Genomic DNA, 22,050 nt, shown 5'->3' with positions numbered 1-22,050 from the left:
TCTTGTTATTTCCACGGCATTTGCATTTACTTCCTTCACTGAAGTCCTGAACCTCTCCAAGTCTCCGAAGAGGGTTTAGAATTGATTCAACTTCTTCCAAATCCCTATTTATATTGATATTTTGACCTCCTCCCATGAATCATAGATAATGTAATGGCATCTAAAATTATGAATCCTTTCTAGAAAGTTTTTAATTGACTGCCAAGATCCATCAGAGGAATCACTTTATCTATGTTACCTATAGCCTTACAAAGTGCATTTCTTAAATAGTAAGACTTGAAAGTTGAAAATACTCCTTGATTCATGGACTGCAGAATGGATATTGTGTTAGCAGACAAGAAGACATTAGCCTCCTTGCACATCTCCCTCAGAGTTCTTGGATAATTTGGTACATTTTTAGTGAGCCGTATTATTTTGAAAGGAATTGTTTTTTTGAACAGTGGGTGTCAATAGTGGGCTTAACATATTCAGTAAACCATGTTGTAAACAGATGTTCTTCAGGATTTAATATTCCATTTAGAGTACAGGTAGGGTAGATTTAGCACAATTCTTAAGGGTCCTAGGATGTTTAGAATGGTAAATGAGAATTGGCTATACTTTAGTCACGAGCTGCATTGGTCCCAACAAGAGAGGCAGCCTGTCCTTTGAAGTTTTGAAGCCAGACATTGACTTCTCCTCCCTACCTATGAAAGTTTCAGATGGCATCTTCTTCCAACATAAGGCTGTTTTATCTACACTAAAAATCCATTGTTTAGTGTAGCCACCTTTATCAATGATCTTAGCTAGATGTTCGGATAACTTGCTGTAGCTTCTCCATCAGCACTTGCTGCTTCACGTTGTACTTTTATGGTGTAGAGATGGCTTCTCTCCTTAAACCTCATGAACAAACTTATGCTAGCTTCAATCTTTTCTTCTTCAGCTTCTTCATCTTTATCAGCTTTCATAGATCTGAAAAGAGAGCCTTCTCCTGGATTAGGGTTTGGCTTAAGGGAATGTTGTGGCTGGTTTGATTTATCCATACCATGAAAACATTCTCCATATCAGCAAAAAGGCTGTTTCACTTTCTTATCATGTATGTGTTCCCTGGAGTAGCACTATTACATTTCTTCAAAAACTTTTCCTTTGCATTCACAACTTGCTTAACTGTTTGTCACAGGAGGCCCAGCTTTTAGCCTATCTCTGTTTTCAACATGCCTTTCTCACCAAGCGTAATCATTTCTAGATTTTGATTTAAAGTGAGAGGCATGTGAGTCTTTCATTTGAATGCTTAGAAAGTCCATTGCAGGATTATTAATTAGCTTGATTTTCAAATTATTGTGTCTGTGGGAATAGGGAGGCCTAAGTACAGGGAGAGAGGTGGGAAACAGTTGGTCAGTGGAGCAGTCAGAACACACATCTTTTTGGTTAAAATTATTCACCATCTTGTATGGGCACAGTTCATGGTGCTCCAAAATAATTACAATAATAACATGAAATATTACTAATTGCAGGACACCATAACAAATGTAATTTAAAAAGCTTTGAAACATTTTAAGCATTACCAAAATGTGACACAGAGATACAAAGTAAGTGCACGCTGTTGGAAAAAGAGCTGATAGAGTGGCTCAATGCAGGGTTGCCACAAACCTGCAATTTGTAAAAGACACAGTATATGTGAAGGACGATAAAGCAAAGTATGATAAAATGAGGTACGCCTGTATATTAGCACTTATGTCAATACATTCACACTGTCATATGAAGAGCAAGTTATAGTTAAACATATCCTGAATACCAATTTTAACATATCACCAGTGATCCTTAAAACCCAGATTTCTTGAGGTCTTAGCCTCTTTAAGCAGAGTTTTTAATGAGAAAGTAGTACCCCCTCACCTAGCAAAATGTAAAATAATTCCTGGTAAAATGCCTGTTCTCCAATATTATCTCACACTGACACTGAGAAAATGAGATTGGTAAAGGTTCCAAGAAATACATTTAAGGGTAAATGGAGTGAGAAAATGTTTATCTCCAACCAGCAATTCCACAGTAAATATTCATATGCATAACTTTTCCTAGTGGTAATATTTTCAGCTTAGATATTACAGGTTTATAATTAGGAGACATTACCCATGGTCTCCATTTGTACATATGTATTTTAATGGTGAGTGGTAACAATGCCAGACAAAAAAATTGCAACTTTCACCTTCAACTCAATAAAGTGTGTGTTTTTGCTTTTTTCCTATCTTGGTACATGGGGAAAAATGTACCTTACATTTAAAAAAAAATTGTGTCTTACACAGCTTGGGCAACATGATGAAACCCTGTCTACAAAAAAGACAAAAAGTTAGCTGGACTTGATGGCATGAGCCTGTAGGCCTAGCTACCTGGGAGATTGAGATGGGAGAATCACCTGAGCCCGGTGGTTGACGCTACAGTGAGCCGTGATCATGCCACTGCACTACAGAGTGAGCCCTGTCAGAAAGAGAGAAAGAGAAAAAGAGAGGAAGGAAAGAAAGAAGGAAGGAACGAAGTGTGAAAATTTTTGTGTTTGAAATTAAAATTTTGGCATTTTTCTTCAACAGATTAATACTAAAACAAGATCAAAATTTAAGAATTAAAGTAACAGAGGTAAAAGGAAAATTCGACATGGAGATTATATAAAATAATAGAATGTTACCTTAATTGTATTACTAATACATAAGGTAAGCATATGGTAAGGTAGAATCCTAGTACCCAGTTTACTTTATATGTGTTCTTAAATATTAATTTTTATACGCCAATTTTTTAAGACTGAAACACACATGCACACAAAAAACTTGTAGTACTTAGGCTAGATTTCTGAGGCACACTTAGTTTGACAAATGTGGAGGAATATGAGTGGCACGCTCAAGAAAAAGTTTAAGTCCATGGTCTGAACAATTCTACTAGTTTAGTGCATCATTTCAGAAAGATGCAACAAGGAATTACTGCAGCATAACCCTTCATGATTGAAGTCAATATTTTCTGCTACCCCCTTTCAGGAGACAATTTTTCAATTTATATAGGCCTACAGTGCATTATACTACTTTCCCAGATTTGTAGCTCCAAGAATACCTGAGGGGGTGTTAATCTGGAGCTAATAGTTTTATAATGAAATTCATTTCTTACTAGATCAGAATTCCTTCCAGAAGTCTGTAAGGTTTTTTGACTATACCTCATCATCCAATATCACAATAGCATATTTAGATAGCATACAATCTGCAGAAGAGCAAAAGCACTAAAAAAAAGTAAACTTGCATTTATTGTTTGACTACATAATGACATTGAACCCATCCTACAAGTCTAAAGATGTTTTGCAGGGAAAATAAAAAGTATATGTGTATATATATAATATATATTATATATATTTATAATATTATATATTATATATATTTACAATATGTATATGCAAATATATATTATACATATATATGACTTACAAAAATATTAAGACAATCAGAAAGTTCATATCCACTCCACACCCAGTTTGCCCAATTAATGATATCTCACATTAGTATGGTGTCTTGTCACAGTTAATAAACTAATATCAGCAGATTATTAAGTAAGGTCTATCATTTATTTAGGTATCTTTAGTTTTAACCTAATGTCTTTTTCTGTTACGGTGCCATGTTACATTTATTCATTGTGACTTCTTAGGCTCCACTTGGCTGTGACAGGTTCTCAGTTCCTCATCAGACTGTACTTGAAAACTTTGAGGAGTCCTGTCAGGTATTTTGTAGACTAGCCCCTATTGTAATGTTTTTGATGTTTTTCTCATGAATAGGTGGGCCAAAGATTTTCTTTAAATGAAAAAGCACTCACAGTTTTTTGTTAATGATGCCAGTGGATATCCCTGAGAGGCTTTCATTTGAGGCATGTGATTTGAGTGTGATGTGTTGTGTGTGTTCGTTCAGCTGGGGTAGCTGGTCTTAACACAATTTTATAGTTTATTTCAACATAGATCTATGTGAAGAAAAGCATGACTTTTAGAGTACTAAAACTCCATGTCTTGATTACTTTATTACTAAAACATTTGTATAAGAACAGTCAAAATTAAGTAGAATATACTCATGTATTTTTACATTATCTATAATTCCTTCTTTTCTAATTTCAAATTATTATTTAACATTAACAATTATAAAAATAAAAAGAACATTCACATTTTCTTTTGGTGTGGTAAAATATACATAATATAAAATTTAGCATTGTAATGATTTTTACATGTATGATTCAAGAATGTTAAATACATTCACAATGTTGTGTAATCATTACCACTAGCCATTTACAGAATATTTTGTTCATCCTAAACAGGAACTCTGTACCCATTAATCATATGTCTTCACTTATCTTTCCCCACTGCCCCAGGTACCCTTTATTCTACTTCCTGTCTCTAAGAATTTGCCTATTCTAGGTATTTCATTTAAGGGGAATCATAAAACATCTCTCCTTTTGTGTGTGGCTTATTTCACTTAACGTAAGGTTTTCCAGGCCCATCCATGGCTAAATAATATTCCATTGTCTGAAAATCCCAATTTTGTTTATCCATTCATTTATCGATGGACACTTGAGTTGCATTCACCATTTGTCAACTGTGAGTCATACTGCCATGAACATTGGTGTACAAGTATCTGTTTAAGTCCCTGCTTTCAATTCTTTGGTGTATGTACTGAGAAGCTGCATTATTAAATCATATGGTAACCTATGTTCAACTTTTTGTGGAACCACCAAATGGTTTTCAGAGGCTACATCATTTTATAATTATACCAGCAATGTGAAAGAAAGGGTTACTCTTTCATTTATGAGGTTCTCCACATCCTCATCAACAACTTTGTTTGTTTTCTTTCTGATTTTTGCCATCCCAATGAATGTAAAGTGGTAACTCCTGTGGTTCTGACTTGCATTTCACTAATGGCTAGTGATGTTGGTCATCTTTTTGTGTGCTTGCTGGCCATTTGTATATATTCTTTGTTGCAATATCTACTCATGTTCTATTTCGAATTGAGTTGCTTGTTTTGTTGTTACTGAGTTGTATAAGCATTTTATACATTTTGGATATTAACCCATTATCACATATATGATTTGCAAATACATTCTTCCATTCTGTGGGTGACCTTTGCACTCTGTTGTAGTATCCTTTGATGTACAAAAGTCATTCACTTTAATGTTGTCCAATTTATCTATCTTTAATTTTGTTGCCTGAGCTTTCGGCATCATAGCAAAGAAATTATTGCCAAATTTAAAGTAATGAAGCTTTTCCCCTATGCTTTCTTCTACAAGTTTTATCATTTTAACTCTTACAGTTAGGTCTTTGACTCATTTTGAGTTAATTTTTGAGTATGGTATAAGGCCAGGGTCTAACTTTATCCTTTTGCAGGTGAGTATTTTGTTTTACTAACAAACACCATTAGTTGAAAACACTGCTCTTTCCTCATTGGATGGTCTTGGCACCCTTGTTGAAAATCATTTTACCATACATGTGAGGTTCATTCTGTGATCTCTATTCAATTACATGTTTTTATGTCAGTCTCTATGACAGGACAACACTATTTTAATTACTATAGCTTTGTAATAAATTTTGTAATCAGAAGTCAAAGACCTACAAATTTTGTTCTTTTTCAAGATTGTTTTGGGTATTTGGGGATCCTTAAAATTTTATGTTAGTTATAAGATGGACTTTTCTATTTCTTCAAAAAATATCAGTGACATTTTGATGAGGACTGCATTGTATCATATTGTCATCTTAATAATAATATGTCTTTCAATTCATAAACAGAGGATGTTGTTTCTTTTATATTTCTTTCATAACTTTTCTGTAGATTTTAGTATACAAGACTTTCACCTACTTGGTTAAGTATATACCCAATTATTTTATTCTCTTTATGTTATTGTAAATAAAATTGTCTTCTCAAATGCTTTTCCAGATTATTCATTGTTAGTGTATAGATATACAACTCTTTTTGTATGTGTGTTGATTTTGTATACCGTGACTTTGCTATTATTATGTATTAGCCAAAACAGGTTTTGTGTGGTTATTTAGTTTGCATATTTGTCCCCGCTTAAATCTCATGTTGAAATCTAATCCCCAGTGTTTGGAAAGGGGCCTTATAGGAGGTGTGTGGATCATGGGGGCAGATATCTGAAAGATCTGCACCCATGAATGGCTTGGGCCATCCCCTTGGCAATAAGTGAGCTCTCAATCTGGGTTCATAGGAAATCCTGTCATTTAAAAATGTGTGTCACCTCCTCTCTCTCTCTCTCTGCTCCTATTTTTGCCATGTGACAAGCTTGCTTCCACTTCATCTTCCACCATGACTAAAAACTCCCTGAGACTTCCCCAGAAGCCATCAGATGCCAGCACCGTGCTTCCTGTATAGGCTGAAGAACAGTAAGCCAACTAAACTTCTTTCCTTTATGAATTACCCAGTCTCAGGTATTTCTTTATACCGATCCAAGAATGGCCTAATACATCTGACGTGTGTGTGTTTGTGTGTGTAGTTGTCTACATACAAGATTATGTCATCTGTGAGCAGAGATAATTTTACTAATTTTCAATTTTCTTTGGCTTTTTTTTTTTTTTCTTGCCTAATAGCTCTGGCTAAAACTGTCAATAATACCATGTCAAACAGAAGAAGTCAAAGCAAGTATTCTTGTTCCTGATTTAGGAGAAAACCTTCAGTCTTTCAGCATTGGATATAATATTATCTGTGGGTCTTTTTTCATATTTAAAATTTCCTTCTATTCCTAGTTTATTAAGTTTTTTTTGTTAAAGGTTGATGCGTTCTGACAAGTGTATTTTTCTGTATTAATTGAGAAGATTCTTGTATTTTTATTTAAACTTCATTTTATTAAGGTGTTGTATTACATTGATTGATTTACATATATTGAAACTTCCTTGAATTTCATTAATAAATACTACTTGGCCATGGTGTATAATCCTTTTAATATGTTGCTGAGTTCTATTTGCTAGTATTTTTTGAGAGTTTTTTTCATTAATATTCATTAGGAATATTGAGCTACTATTTTCTTTTCTTGTAGCACCTTCTTCTGGCTTTGGTGTCAAGGTAATGTTGGCCTCACAGAATGACTTACAAAGCATTCCCACCCCTTCAATTTTTTTTTTTTTTTTGGTAAGAATTTGAGAATAACTTTGGTTTTTTTAATGTTTGGTAAAATTCACCAATAAAGCTATGTGGTCCAGGCCTCTTCTCTGTTGACAGATTTATGATTATGGATTCAATCCCCTTAATAGCTACAGATTCATTCACCTTTGGCAGTGTGTATATTTCCAGGAATTTATCTATTTCATCTAGGTTATCAAATTTCTGAAATGCAATTGCTCATAAAATTCTCTCTTAATCCATTTATTTTTACAATATTATCAAAATGTCTCTTCTCTTTTTTTCTGATTTTAGTAATTTGGGTCTTCTTGTTGAGACAATCAGGCTAAAGACTTATAAATTTTGTTATTTTTTCAAGGAACCAACCTTTAATTTTGTTGATTTTTCTTCATTACTTTCTAGTATCTATTTTATTTTTTTCAACTATAATCTTTATTGTTTTCACCTTTCTAGCTAGCTTTCAGTCTACTCGTCTTTTTCTACTTCTTTAAGATGTAATGTCAGGTCACTGATTTGTGATGTTTCTTATTTTTAGATGAGTTTTTGTTTTCATCCTCTTTTTTAATATATATACTTGTACTCCTATAAGTTTCCCTTTTAGTACTGCTTTCGCTTTGTCTCATATATTTTGGTATGTTTGTGTTTCACTTTCATTTTCCTCTAAATATTTGTTTTCTTCTTTATCCAGTTAACAATTAGGAGTGTGTTGATTTCCATTTCTTTCTGGATTATCCAGTGTTTCTTCTGTTATTGATTTTTAGTTTCATTCCATTGTGAGCAGAAAAGATATTTTGTATAATTTCAATCATTTAAAATCTATCATGACGTATTTTGTGCTTAACACATGGTCTAATCTGAAGAATGTCCCATGTGCCCTTCAGAAAAATGTGTATTCAACTGTGGTTGAATATATAGCATGCATATGTCTGTTAGATCCAGTTGGTTAATTGTGTGTGTATGATTTTTTAAAAATTAATAATAGATTTTATTTTTGAGAGCAGTTTCATGTTCACAGAAATAATAAGCAAAAGAAACAGAATGGTGCATTTGTTATAATCTACGAACCTACATTGACATTATCCTTCAAAGTCCTAAGTTTACATTTGGGTTCACTTTTGGTGTTATAAATACTATGGATTTTGACAAATGTATAATAACATTTATCTACCATTACAGTATCTTGCAGAGTAGTTTCATTGCCCTGGAAATCCTCTGTGGTCCACCTACTCATCCCTCTCTTTCCCACAATAACTGGTAACCATTGGTCTTTTACCATCTTCACAGTTTTGCCTTTTCCAGAATCTCATATAGTTGGAATCATACAGTATATAATCCTTTCGAATTGACTTCTTTCACTTAGTAATGTGCATTTGTTTCCATCATGCCATTTCATGGCTTTTTTTTTCTGATGCTCAATAATATTCCATTTTCTAGATATACCATAGTTTAGTTATCCATTCACATACTAAAGTGAATGTTGGTTGTTTCCATGTTTGGGCAATTATGAATAAAACTGCTCTAAATATCCATGTGCAGACTTTTGTGAGGAAATAACTTTTTAGATACTTTGAGTAAATACCATGGAATAAGATTTGGATGGTAACAGTATGTTTTGTTATGTGAGAAACTGTTAAATTATCTTTTTCTTACATTTAACTTTTATTTTAAGTTCTGGGGTACTTGGCCAAGTGCAGTCGCTCGTGCCTGTAATCCCAACACTTGGGAAGGGGATGCGGGAAGATCACCTGAGGTCAGGAATTTAAGACCAGCCTGGCCAACATGGCTAAACCCCATCTCTACTAAAAATCCAAAAACTAGCCAGGACTGGTGGCACACACCTGTAATGCCAGCTACTCAGGAGGCTGAGGCAGAAGAATTGCTTGAACCCAGGAGGTGAGTGTTGCAGTGAACTGAGATTGCACCACTGTACTCCAGCTTAGGGGACAGAGCAAGACTGCCTCAGAAAAAAAAAGAAAAGTTCATGTGAAGGTTTGTTATATGGGTAAACTGACATCATGGAGGAGTTTTGTACAGATTATTTTGTCACCCAGGTATTAAGCTTAGTACCCAGTAGTTATTTTTCCTGCTCTTCTCCCTTCTCCAAACCTCCATCCTCTGATAGGCCTCAGTGTATGTTGTTCTTCTGTATGTGACCATGTGTTCTCATCATTTAGCTCCTCTTTATAAGTGAGAACATGTGGTGTTTGGTTTTCTGTTCTTGTATTGGTTTGCTAAAGATAATGGCCTCCAGCTCCATCCATGTGCCTGCAATGTAAATGATCTCATTCTTTTTTATGGCTGCTTAGTATTCCATGGTGTATATACACCACAATTTCTTTATCTAGTTTACCACTGATGGGCATTTAGATTGACTCCATGTCTTTGTTATTGTGAACAGTGCTGCAATGAACATACTTGTGCATCTCTCTTTATGACAGAACAATCTATATTCCTTTGAGTATATACTTAGTAATGGGATTGATGGGTTAAATAATATTTCTATTTTTAGGTCTTTGAGGAATTACCATACTGTCTTCCACAATGGTTAAACTAATTTATACTCCCACCAACCAGGTAAAAGCTTTCCTTTTTCTCTACAACCTTGTCAGCATTGTTTTCGTTTTGTTTTGTTTTGTTTCTAATGGTAGCCATTCTGGCAGGTGTGAGATGGTATCTCACTGTGGTTTTGATTTGCATTTCTCTAATAATCAGTGATGTTGAGGTTTTTTTTTTTTCATATGTTTTTTGGCCACATGTATGTCTTCTTTTGAAAAGTGTGGTTCATATCCTTTGCCCACTTTTTAATAAGGTTGTTTTTTTTTTCTTGTAAATTTGTTTAAGTTCCTTGTAGATGCTGGATATTAGACCTTTGTCAGATGCACAGTTTGCAAAAATTTTCTCCCATTCTGTAGGTTGTTTGTTCACTCTGTTGATAGTTTCTTTTGCTGCGCAGAGCTTTTTAGTTTAATTAGATCCCATTTTCCAATCTTTGCTTTTGTTGTAATTGCTTTCGGCATCTTCATCATGAAATCTTTGCCCAGTCCTATGTCTAGAATGGTATTGCCTAGGCTGTATTCCAGAGTTTTTATAGTTTGGGTTTTATATTTAAGTCTTTAATATATCTTGAGTTAATTTTTGTATATAGTGCAAAAAAAGGGGTCCAATTTCTTCTGCAACTGGCCAGCCAGTTATCTCAGCATCATTAATTGAATAGGGAATCCTTACCCCACTGATTGTTTTTGTCAGGTTTGTCAAAGATGAAATAGTTGTAGGTGTATGGTCTTATTTCGGGGTTCCCCATTCTGTTCCACTAGTATATGTGTCTGGTTTTGTACCAGTGCCATGCTGTTTTGGTTACTATAGCCCTGTTTAAAATCAAATGGAATGATGCCCCCACTTTGTATTTATTTATTTTTTTATTATACTTTAAGTTCTGGGATACACATGCCACGGTGGTTTGCTGCACCCAACAATCCGTTATCTATGTTAAGTTTTCTCCTAATGCTATTCCTCCCGCAGCCCCACATCCAGTATATACCCAGTAATGGATTGCTGGGTCAAATGGTATTTCTGGTTCTAGATCTTTGAGGAATCGCCATAGTGTCTTCCACAATGGCTGAACTAATTTACACTCCCACCAACAGTGTAAAAGTGTTCCTATTTCTCCACATCCTCTCCAGCATCTATTATTTCCAGACTTTTTAATGATCACCATTCTAACTGGTGTGAGATGGTATCTCATTTTGGTTTTGATTTGCATTTTTCTAAAGACCAGTGATGATGAGCTTTTTTTCATATGCTTGTTGGCTATATAAATGTCTTTTTTTGAGAAGTGTCTGTTCATATACTTGGCCCACTTTTTGATGGGGTTGTTTGTTTTTTTCTTGTAAATTTGTTTAAGTTCCTTGTAGATTCTGGATATTAGCCCTTTTTGAGATTGATAGATTGTAAAACTTTTCTCCCATTGTGTAGATGGCCTGTTCATTCTGATGATAGTCTCTTTCACTGTGCAGAAGCTCTTTAGTTTAACAAGATCCCATTTATCAATTTTGGCTTTTGTTGCCATTGATTTTTGTGTCTTAGTCATGAAGTCTTTGCTCATGCCTATGTCCTGAATGGTATTGCCTAGGTTTTCTTCTAGGGTTTTTATGGTTTTACCTCTTATGTTTAAGTCTTTAATCCATCTTGAGTTAATTTTTGCATAAGGTGTAAAAAGGGGGTCCAGTTTCTGCGTATGGCTAGCCAGTTTTCCTAGCACCATTTATTAAATAGGGAATCCTTTCCCCATTGCTTTTTTTTTTTGTCAGGTTTGTGGAAGATCAGATGGTCGTAGATGTGTGGTGTTATTTCTGAGGCCTCTATTCTGTTCCACTGGTCTATATTTCTGTTTTGGTACCAGTATTATGCTGTTTTGGTTACTGTAGCTTTGTAGTATAGCTTGAAGTCAGGTATCATGATGCCTCCAGCTTTGTTCTTTTTGTTTAGGATTGTCCTGGCTGTGTGGGCTCTTTTTCAGTTTCATATGAAATTTAAAGTAGTTTTTTCTAATTCTGTGAAGAAAGTCAATGGTAGCTGGATGAGGATAGCATTGAATCTATAAATTACTTTTGGCAGTATGGCCATTTTCACAATATTGATTCTTCCTATTCATGAGCATGGGATGTTTTTCCATTTGCTTGTGTCCTCTCTTACTTCTTCAAGCAGTGGTTTCTAATTCTCTTTGAAGAGGTCCTTCACATTCTTAGTAAGTTGTATCCCTAGGTATTTTATTCTGTTTGTAGCAATTGTGAATAAAATTTCACTCATGATTTGGCTCTCTGTTTGTCTGTTATTGGTGTATAGGAAAGCTTGTGATATTTGTACATTGATTTTGTATCTTGAGGCTTTGCTGAAGTTGCTTCTCAGCTTAAGGAGATTTTGGTCTGAGACAATGGGGTTTTCTAAACATATAATCATGTCATCTGCAAAGTGAGACAATTTGACTTCCTCTTTTCTTATGTGAATATCCTTTCTTTCTTTCTCTTGCCTGATTGCCCTAGCCAGAACTTCCAATACTATCTTGAATTGGAGTGGTGAGAGAGGGCATCCTAGTCTTGTGCTGGTTTGATTTGCATACATTGAAACAGCCTTATGTCCCAGGGATGAAGCCGACGTGATCATGGTGGACAAACTTTTTGATGTGCTGCTGGATTTCGTTTGCCCATATTTTATTGAGGATTTTCTCACTGATATTCATCAGAAATATTGGCCTGAAATTTTCTTTTTTTGTTGTGTCTCTACTAGGTTTTGCTATCAGGATGATGCTGGCCTCATAAAATGAGTTAGGGAGGAGTCCCTCTCTTGCTATGTTTTGGAATACTTTCAGAAGGAGTGGTACCAGATCCTCTTTGTACCTCTGGTTGAATTCTGCTGTGAATCCATCTAGTCCTGTGCTTTTTTTGGTTGGTAGGTTATTAATTACTACCTCAATTTCAGAACTTGTTATTGGTCTATTCAGGGATTTGACTTCTTCCTGGTTTAGTCTTAGGAGGGTGTATGTGTCCAGGAATTTATCCATTTATTCTACATTTTCTGGTTTATTTGAATAGAGCTGTTTATAGTATTCTCTGGTGGTAGTTTGTATTTCTGTGGGATCAGTGGTAATATGCCTTTTATTATTTTTTATTGTTTCTATTTCAGTCTTTTCTCTTTTCTTATTAGTCCGGCTAGTGCTCTATTTTGTTACTCTTTTCAAAAAACCAGCTCCTGGATTCATTGATTTTTTGAAGGGTTTTTCATGTCTCTATTTCCTTCATTTCTGCTCTGATTTGAGTTTTTTCTTGTGTTCTGCTAGCTTTTGAATTTGTTTGCTTTTACTTCTCTAGTTCTTTTAATTGTGCTGATAGGGTATTGATTTTAGATCTTTCCCACTTTCTCCAGTGGGAATTTAGTCTATAAATTTCCCTCTAAACACTGCTTTAGCTGCCTCCCAGAGATTCTGGTACGTTGTGTCTTTGTTCTCAGTGGATTCAAACAACTTATTTATTTCATTTATTTACCCAGTAGTCATTCAGGAGCAGGTTGTTCAGTTTCCATGTAGTTGTACAGTTTTGACTGAGTTTCTTAGTCCTGAGTTCGAATTTGATTGCACTGTGGTCTGAGAGACTGTTATGATTTCCATTCTTTTGCATTTGCTGGGGAGTGTTTTACTTCCAATCTTGTGGTCAATTTTAGAATAAGTGCGATGTGGTGCTGAAAAGAATGTATCTTCTGTTGATTTGGGGTGGAGAGTTCTGTTGATGTCTATTAGGTCCACTTGGTCCAGAGCTGATTCAAGTTCTGAATATCCTTGTTAATTTTCTCTCTTGTTGATCTGTCTTATATTGACAGTGGGCAGTGAAAATATTCCACTATTACTGTGTGGGAGTCTAAGTTTCTTTGTACATCTCTAAGAACTTGCTTTATGAATCTGAGTGCTCCTGTATTGGGTGCATATATTTAGGATAGTTAGCTCTTCTTGTTGCATCGATCCCTTTACCGTTATGTAATGCCCTTTTTTGTGTTTTTTGATCTTTTAATTGGGGCATTTAGCCCATTTGCAATTAAGGTTTATATTGTTATGTGTGAATTTGATCCTGTCATTATGATGCTAGCTGGTTATTTTGCCCATTCGTTGATTCAGTTTCTTCATAGTGTCGATGGCCTTTACAATTTGGTATGTTTTTGCAGTGGCTGGTACTGTTTTTTCCTTTCCATATTTAATACTTCCTTCAGGCGCTCTGGTAAGGCAGGCCTGGTGGTGACAAAATCTCTCAGCATTTGCTTGTTTGTAAAGGATTTTATTTCTCCTTTGGGTATGAAGCTTAGTTTGGCTGGATATGAAATTCTGGGTTGAAAATCCTTTTCTTTAAGAATGTTAAATATTGGCCCCCACTCTATTCTGGCTTGTAGGGTTTCTGCAGAGAGATCCACTGTTAGTCTGATGGGTTTCCCTTTGTGGGTAACCCGACCTTTCTCTCTGGCTGCCCTTAACATTTTTTCCTTCATTTCAACCTTGGTTAATCTGATGATTATGTGTCTTGTGGTGCTCTTCTTGAGGAGTATCTTTGTGCTGTTCTCCGTATTTCCTGAATTTGAATGGCCTATCTTGCTAGGTTGCGGAAGTTCTCCTGGATATTATCCTAAAGAGTGTTTCCAACTTGATTCCATTCTCTCCATCACTTTCTGGTACACCAATCAATCATAGGTTTGGTCTTTTCACACAGTTCCATATTTCTTGGAGGCTTCGATCGTTCCTTTTCATTCTTTTTTCTCTAAGCTTGTCTTCACACTTTATTTCATTAAGTTGATCTTTAATCTCTGATACCCTTTCTTCTGATTGATCGATTTGACTACTGATACTTGTGTATGCTTCACGAAGTTCTTGTGCTATGTTTCTCAGCTCCATCAGGTCATTTGTGTTCTTCCCTAAACTGGTTATTCTAGTTTGCAATTCCTCTAACCTGTTTTCAAGTTTCTTAGCTTCCTTTCATTGGGTTAGAACATGCTCCTTTAGATTGGAGGAGTTTTTGTCTAATATTAGTTTAGAAACTTAGCTTTTCTTTGGCTATCATTTGCATGGAATATATTTTCTCAACAATTCTCTTTTAAACCACCTGTGTCTTTAGATCCAATGTTAGCCTCTTGTGTACAGCATATAGTTAGATCATTTTTTAAATCCAATATGTTGGGCAGGAAGAATGAGTAATTATTGCTTAATAGTTACAGAGTTTCTGTTTCGGATGATGAACAGATAGTAGTAATGATTATACAGTGGTGTAAATTAATTAAAGCCACTGAATTGTAAAATTGTTTAACATTACAAGTTGTATGGTTGAGATATATATATATGGACATATATATATGGACATATATATATATGTCCATTTACATATATAGATATATATGTCCATATACATATATAGATATATATGTCCATATATATATATCTATATATATCTCTAGAGAGAGAGAGACAGAGAAAGAGATGAGAGAGAGAAAGAGAGAGAGAGAGTGCCACCATTTAGAAAGAAAAGATTCTGGAAACAACATAGTTCAAAATCCATTCAAAGCAAATACTAATTAAAATTTTTATATTTTAAAAATACATAGTGAAACATTAAAATCATAGATATGTCAATAATGATGGGAGAATTTTCAAGTAATATGTAATGATATTGAGGCAGAATAAATTAATATAGAATTTCATTTAAAAAATTTAAAAACAGATATTTATGAAGTGGCTAGTATATACTGAGTATTTTGCTAGATAATTAGAATGAAAAAGATACTGTCACTATCCTGAAGATGTCAGTCTCTATATAAATACTACACTTGATCTTAGCCAAAAGGCCGAGAAGCAATAGTCTCTGTATAAATACATGTCTATAGTTTGTTTCTTACTACATTAAACTATGCAAGTTATTGAAAGGCAATATCCAGTCATTTCAATTCATCTTCAATGTTTCCTTTAAATATATTTTATATAGTATCCCTTCCACAATAAAACTATTTGGGGCAATTAAGTCTTTGGAAAAAATATTTTAAGTTAAGTTTTTCATCACATAACTTCCTTTAAAGCAAATCTCTCATATTTCAAAAAGTAAAGTAATTTAAGCAATCTAAATTATAGAAAAATTACATAGAATTATATAAGTGAATTTTTAGTAATTTTGGAAATATATGAAGTCCTAGACATGACAGTAATAAGAAATTACAAATTCATTTAGTAAAATTAATGCATATTAACCAATATTAAAAGAAAAATAATAGTCATAATGCTATATAGTATAAAATATGATAAAATGTAAGAAAAACCCTAAGCCCCTGATAAAGAAAAAAAACTCCATTAAAAAATAGACGAAGGACACAAACACACATTTCTTAAAAGAAGACATACAAGCAGCCAACAAACACATGAAAAAATGCTCAGCATCACTAATCATCAGAGAAATGCAAATCAAAACCACAATGAGATACCATTTCACACTTGTCAAAATGGCTATTATTAAAATGTCAAAAACAACAGATCCTGGTAAGGCTGAAGAGAAAAGAGAGTGTTATACACTGTTGGTGGTAATGTAAATTTGCACAGCTACTGTGGAAAGCAGTCTGATGATTAATCAAAGAAGTTAAAACAGAGATATCATTTAGCCCAGAAATCCCATTACTGGGTATATATCCAAAGGACTGTAAATCATTCTATCAAAAAGATACATTCATTCATGTGTTCATTGCTGCACTATTCACAATTGCAAAGACATGGAATCAACCCAAGTCCCTATCAATGGTAGATTGGAAAAAAAAAATGTGGTACCTATACATCATGGAATACTACATGGTCATAAAAAAGAATAAAATCTTGCCCTTGCAGCAGCATGGATAGAGATGGAGGTCATAATCCTAAGCAAATTAAATGCAAAACAGAAAACCAAATTCCACATGTTCTCATTTGTAAGGAGAGCTAAACATTGAGCATAAAATAACATAAATATGAGAACAATAAACACTGAAGAACACTAGAGGGGTAGGGAGGGGGTTGACTGTTGAAAAACTGTCTATCAGGTACTATGCTCACAGTCTGAGTGGCAGGATCCATACCTTGAACCTCAGCATCATGAAAATTCCCATGTAACAAACCTGCACATTTGCCTCCTGTATCTAAAATAAAAGTTGAAAAAAATGCACAAAATACAAAAAATATTGCAGAAAGATGTTATTTTTAGAAAAAGGAAAAACAATTATTTTTGTTAACAACCATAGGAGAACCTGTTCAACCTCACTAGAAATCAAGAAGACTGCATTAATATTACTGAGACTGTTTTTTTCATCATTATATTAGTAAAGATCACTGAAAATTATATTAACTAAAGCTAGTAAGGTTATGTGGAAAAAATATTTACATAACATTGCTGATGACATTGTAAAATTTTAGTACAGCAATTTTAAATATATATTTTAAGCCCTTAAAATGTTAATATTATTTGATCCAGAAATTCCATTTATAAAAATTAATTGTACAGAAATACAATATATAAAATGTAAAGGAATATGTTAAACACCTTATTATTAATGAATATCAAAAAATGAAAATTCTAAACATTTTGCATTAAAATAATTCTGATGAGTATTATGTAGATATACGGAAAAATGCAAGTAATATAATGTTAGGGGAAACATAAGGACGTGAAATTTATTTTAAGTTAAAACAAACAAAGACACCTGTAACAAATAGAGAAAAAATGTCTGCCAAAGTACCTCACTGTTTGTAGCACTCCTTGACATTAACCTACTGTGTAGTTTTGGACAGGATACTTTATTTTTAGCTTGGCCTAGCTATAAATGCAAGGTTTTGAAATTCTCAAATTATAATTATAAATTTGAAATGATATTTTATATATAGTAATTACACTATTAAACAGGAATTTGCTGTTTCAACTAGATGTACTTTTAAGAGTGAACAGACTTTAAAAACTCATACTAAATTTCCTCTGGCTATAAGAATGTGTATTAGAGTCATATGAAAGAGGTTTGATACATTTTTGAATATGAAGCATGAACCCTTGGCTATCAGTAGGATACCCCGAAGATGGATATAAAGAAATTAATGAATATACTTAACTGAAGGACTTGTCAGCTAAAAGATAATGCAGTAAACTAGGAAAAGAGATAAGAACGTAGGCAAATTGTGTAAACTTGTAAAACTCAAAGAAATTTACTAAGGCCAATTTGGAATAACCTAAGTCAAAATTATTGTCAACGAAAGTTATAAAGTTCTGAAAAATGGCTAAACTCAAGGACTTATTGGCAGTCTTATTTATTTTAGCAATATTTTGTTCCTAAGATTCTGATAAACACTATGGCAATTGTGTTGAGAATATTAATGATGAAAAGGATGAGCAGACATCACCATTTTTGATAGCATGTAGTTTACATTGCTCTGTAATGTAAATTGTGAGTGCCATTGTAAATGCCTTATAGCTGGCTCTGAGGTAGACCCAGACAGGATAGTGTTGAGTAAGCTGTTAGAAGTACATGTAGAGTGGGATGGTTTATTTAATTCACTTTGATTTGGTTAGAAACCAGGTGCTAGTAAGAAACACAGGAGCAAGAATTTCTGGCGTCAAAAGCTTTTCAATCTGGTAGAAAGTAAATAAAGATATAGTAATGAGATCTGTATAAAATATGTGTAGAATTTAATAATTTGCGTAATGATACTAAAACTCACAAAAAAAATGCCAATTTGTCTCCCTTTTTTTCATACTGGTAAAGTTCATGCACACTAGGATAATCAGTAGTTGCCTACATCGAATGAGATCAAGGGGATTATAAAGACCAGAAACCACTCTCTCCTGTTTATCTCCTTTTGTGCCCTCTTCTCCAGGCACTGGCCTGAACTCCATCATCAGGAAATTGAGATGCTTTCCCCTATTACAATGCATATATCCCAGGAAAGATCATGTATTTTGTTGTTGGCAGTGTACTGAAATAAAGATGAATACTGAGCTCAGAGCCACAAGCCCTAAAATGTAATCTGAATTTTATATTCTACTTATAAGCCACATGACTTTGGGCAAGATTCTTAATTTATTAGAGCCTGATCATATTTTACTGTAAATTAGAAGTAATAATGTCTGACTATTCTACTTTAAAGGTTAGTGTAAAAAGGGATGAAATAATAATGCTCATAAAATCGCTTTGTAGATTGCAAAGTTTTTTCCTCTATTATTTCAAACTAGTTTAGTAGCGTTCTTCCAATAGAACAGTAAGCTGATGGCAAACTTTAATGTCAGAAGTCACCTGAATACAAGTACTAATGGTGATGCTTCTGGGAGGATATGGAAGCAGAAGTAAGAACTTTCTGAAGATGAATATTGCCTCCTTCATATTTTATGATGGATCTTTCTGTATTCATTAAAAATTCTTTGTATTTCATCTTAAACATGTCATAAAATTCATAGCATTTTGAGACAACATATCCTTATGAATGTCTATAATGATTTTTCAATGCCATTAACAGTACATATGCTGACTCCTAGTTCTAGGTTATATCACGTCTGCAAAACACATCCTCTTGTTCCATTTGCTCCTATAATCTTTTTGTTCATCCTCGTTAATGCATAAAGCTTTTGTCATGTAATGCCCCTAATGTCAGAGCAAACAGAGTGCTGAGTAGTGCCAAAATAGTGTGAAATAATAAAAGCAGAAATAATTTTTTACTGTGAATGTTTAAATCCTTTGAAGAGATATGTGTTTTCACTAATTTGATTATTTCAAAGCCTTTTAAATAGCAGTGTTCTTTTTCACACTAATTAATGCCTTCATCCCCTCTGCCCTACTCAATATGTGGCATAGCCCCCTCCACAGACCACACTCAGCAGAGAAAACTAAGCATGTCTTTCCACGGTTCTCTTTGTTTTTCCAAATATAGTTTTACTTTCATATATTCAAATCACTTTCTTTCATTCAAAAATAATTAAACCTTATCATTTCCAAAGTATATTTGTACAATATTCTGGATTGAAATTTTTTTCTTCCAGTCTCCTCTGAAACTGATCTATCTTCTCTTCCCAGTCGCTGTCATTTTTTCTTATCCAACTACTTTTTAGCATCACAGTCCGTGTAGTGAATACGGGGTGCTCCCTCCAGGTCAGGGTTAGCACTCCCATCTCCCAGCTGCTGGGTGTACCTGCTGCTGCTGATTTGCCTTTTTACCCATCATAATGAGTTCCTTGGTCACAGTTGAAGTCCTAGGTGATATAGAAATATAAATGTCTGACCCTGTTGTTGCTGTTGGGATAACTCTGTAGGACAATCAAAGCTTCAGAATTCCCCTTAAGTATGACTAGCCCTTAGGTACAATTACCTGTGGGTCAGATTATCCTTCTTGCCTATCCTGCCTTCCTCTTTACATACAGGTGTGTCCTGAATGTACCAACTCACAAACCTATTTCTCTGCCGTGAATACTACTCTATGAAATTCAAACTAGCATAGCTCATGCTAGGTGTAGTTCTCAATACAAAGGCAAAAATGAAATATTGGACATGGATTGCCTGCTAGCTGGCTGACAAAAGAGACCCCCATCACTGGAGGGGAGGTAGACACGGGCTTAACTTAATTTGCCAAACTCTATGACATTAGAAGTGTCTATTCCAAAGAAAGAACCTGTGTGAAATTTATGTGAAGCCCTCATAGGAGAATCACAATATAGACCTCTTTGGTCTCTGGAGAAAAGTGATTCCATCTCCAGCAAATCTGCTTACCATTTCTTAATCAGAGGCCCTTGTAGAGAGAAATGCTTACATGTATCCCATGTATCCAGGGCTACACATTATATTTGGACTCTGTCTGCCTAATAAGCTATAAGGTACAGCAGGGCAATGTAAAAAGTTGCATGTAATGTATTCACCTGGAATCAGGGACGAGCCAAGCCACAGGGCACCAGCAAGCTACCCAAGCTGGCAGCCCAGGCCTCCATCTCATCACCAGCCTAGGACCTGCACCACTCAACAACTAGCAAATATGCCACCTAAGGGACAATCCCTATGGTGACCTAAGATAGAACAAAAGGCGAAGATTTGCTCAAAGATAGACAGGCTCAGCATGCAAGCTAAATATTGAGGTTTCCTCTTCAACAGCCCCTCTGTTAGCTGTTCCTAAAACATAAGTGAGGAGAAAATGCTCCCCACTGCACAGAACTCTGGACGGTGCATCTGGGTATCCATTTTCTGCAAATACAAGTGGAATGAGATAAGAATATGTGTGATTCATGGACAGAGGTGAAAGATTTGACCCAGTCAGGGATCTAGGAGTACTAAAATATCAGAACATTAGGGAAAAAGGGGTCCAAGGAAAAAGCCCCAAACAATGAGCACTCCTAATACTTCAGAGATTTTACAACAGCCTGGCTCTGTCATTGGCATAAAGAATGCATTAACAAATGGGTGCCACACATGAGCCCAACCTGACTCCTCATGCACACAGGAGGATCCAGCTTCTACCACAGCTGAATGTTCAATCTGTCACCAATAGAAGCCAAAAATGAGTGCTCAAGGTGCCACCAATGTGGCTAAATCAATCAACTATTTGGTGGCAGATTGATAATTTTGGGCTCTTTTCACCCCAAAGAGGCATTAATTCATTTAGACATGAATAGACACACAGTCTGGTATGAGTTTGCCTTTCCTGTTCACCAGGCCTCAACATTTTAGGACTTGCAGAATTTTTGCAGGAGTCTTTGTAACTCCTCATCCCTACAGACCCATTGTACAACAAAAGAGGTGCTGGAGCATCATCAAGGCACCTAGTGGTGCCCTCAGCGCTGCATCACCCTCAGAGTTTTGGCAAAAGAGGACAGACAGTTCAATGGTCTCTTCGTATATAGTTAGTGTTTCATCTAGGAGATATACTATGAGAAGGGGACACCACCCCCAAGGTGTGGTGGAATAGACCTGGAATCACTGACCAATACACAGTTCTGTGTCCCTGGCAGGTAGACTACATGGGTCAGAGAACGAAGAGGTGGATTTAGGACAGGTTGCAGCTATCACCATTCCCAGCTGCTCAAATGGGGAATGTGAGCATCTTGTGGTGACAACTCTGTACTGTGCAAGTGGAGGTCATAAGCCACGGTGCTTTCTGGTGCTTCTAAACACTTTGTACCAAGAGATCAGTAAACAGTTTAAGGAGTCACCTTCTGCAGGGATAATTGTCTCTTAACACAATCAGGAGGTAGGAGGAAGGTGAAGAAGAACTTATTTGGCATGCAATAACTCTGCTAAATGTTTATGCTGCCATTGTCACTTTTAATGGTCAGTGGGAATAAATCAGCATCCATAGCCACAGGATCAGCTCTTGGGATGACAGTGTGAGTTAGCCCAGGAGGCAAACTTCCCAGAGCAGCAGATGTTATGGTAATGA

General features: G+C 35.1%; 1 protein-coding gene and 1 pseudogene across 8 annotated transcripts in view; both read right to left on the bottom strand.

The window, feature by feature from the left end:
• The window catches only part of SNTG1 (syntrophin gamma 1), an 869,847-nt gene that overhangs the window by 47,389 nt on the left and 800,408 nt on the right, over positions 1-22,050 (bottom strand). The gene's annotated exons all lie outside the window — the stretch shown is intronic.
• On the bottom strand, positions 15,386-15,494 carry LOC112204330 (U2 spliceosomal RNA; annotated as a pseudogene).

Source organism: Pan troglodytes, chromosome 7, assembly GCF_028858775.2.
Source record: "Pan troglodytes isolate AG18354 chromosome 7, NHGRI_mPanTro3-v2.0_pri, whole genome shotgun sequence".
NCBI classification, from domain to species: Eukaryota; Metazoa; Chordata; class Mammalia; order Primates; family Hominidae; genus Pan; species Pan troglodytes.
The sequence above is the reverse complement of the archived record's forward strand: the minus strand, read 5'-3'. Positions and strand labels throughout refer to the sequence as shown.